The sequence below is a fragment of the Echinops telfairi genome, unplaced genomic scaffold (assembly GCF_000313985.2).
Source record: "Echinops telfairi isolate 266 unplaced genomic scaffold, ASM31398v2 ScPeMD7_7469;HRSCAF=8507_1, whole genome shotgun sequence".
Classification (NCBI taxonomy): domain Eukaryota; kingdom Metazoa; phylum Chordata; class Mammalia; order Afrosoricida; family Tenrecidae; genus Echinops; species Echinops telfairi.
The window spans coordinates 43420675-43421972 of NW_022111373.1; the positions used below are offsets into that span (position 1 = coordinate 43420675).

The window sequence follows — 1298 nt, forward strand, 5'->3', positions numbered from 1 at the left end:
CTGTCATTTTCAAACTTTCATTCAAAGACGTATTAGTAATTCAAGGAAAGGAATGTCTCAACAAAGGTTGTCTTCTCTTTCTACCTAAACTCCCAAGAGATAAAGGAATTGGTATTATAATGAGCCAAACAGCTGTGGAACTGCAAAGGTCCGTCTTCCAGATATGTTTTACTAGTCCTCAGTTCATACTACATTATAAACAAACACACTGCACTCCAGGACACAGTACCTTTTAAGTCAGCCTGGAAATACCTAATATTAGATAGGAAAGTAAATGCCTATCATCTCAGCTCGATTTTCTTATGTTTATCAGATTTACATATATACACACTTGTATGCACATGTGTATGAAGGCAGCATAAGTATGATAAAACATAATTATCAAGATTTAGTTAATTTCTGTAATCAATGACCTTAATAGGCATTATGAGAAAAATTGTCCTTTTATAGAATATACAACATTAAATTATGGAACATATACTACATAAATAATAGAAACTGTATTTGAGGGTGATCAAACAGATTATGAGAAAAATTGCTTTTAGAAAATTATTTCTACTAATAAACACAGAAAGACAAAATTAGAACACTCATACAAACCTTCTAATGGGTCTAGGCAGTGATGATCATTGCCAAATCAGTTGGTAAATGCTTATAGGAAACTTTCTAATGGGCTAATTGGTTTCACAACTCAATAAACAGCATTAGTATTTACACAGCTCTAAATAGTTTTAGCATCACAAAGAGACAACCAGATACTACGTGTCTCCTCATGGAACTGCAAGGCACTATCTATGAAATATCTGTATCCAAACAATCTAAACTAAGTCTGATGAAACCTTTAGATCCAACTACCAGTGCCCATGGAAGACAGGGGCCAGAGGGACTTGTTAAAATCATAGTTTGGGATGTAATCAGTAAAACCAAAAATGTAGAAAATTCTAAGAAAAATACCTGGTTTTGACAAGTAAGTTGTTACTGGAAGTACTCAATGCAATGTACAAAGTATTCCTGCCAAAAGTATCTAATTTAAATCTCATCAAGCTTGTGGACATAATACCAATAAAGGAAATACAGAGGGACTCTGTATTGAAGTGATTCTCTATTGATGCGATTCATTAGACTTGGAAACTTAGCAAAATTCCGTGGTTTCTCCAACAGATAAATTACAACAGAAAAAAGGAAAGAAGAGCAAGAGAAATCTTTATCAACCAGATCCACTAGCTGGGCCATGTTTCAACTCGAATCCAAGCAGACTAACATGGAAAAGAAATATAAATACCAGTGAAATGTGACAC

General features: G+C 33.9%; 1 protein-coding gene across 1 annotated transcript in view; it reads right to left on the minus strand.

Annotated features, from left to right (window-relative positions):
- The window catches only part of PAM (peptidylglycine alpha-amidating monooxygenase), a 212829-nt gene that overhangs the window by 176126 nt on the left and 35405 nt on the right, over window positions 1-1298 (minus strand). The window lies entirely within an intron of this gene.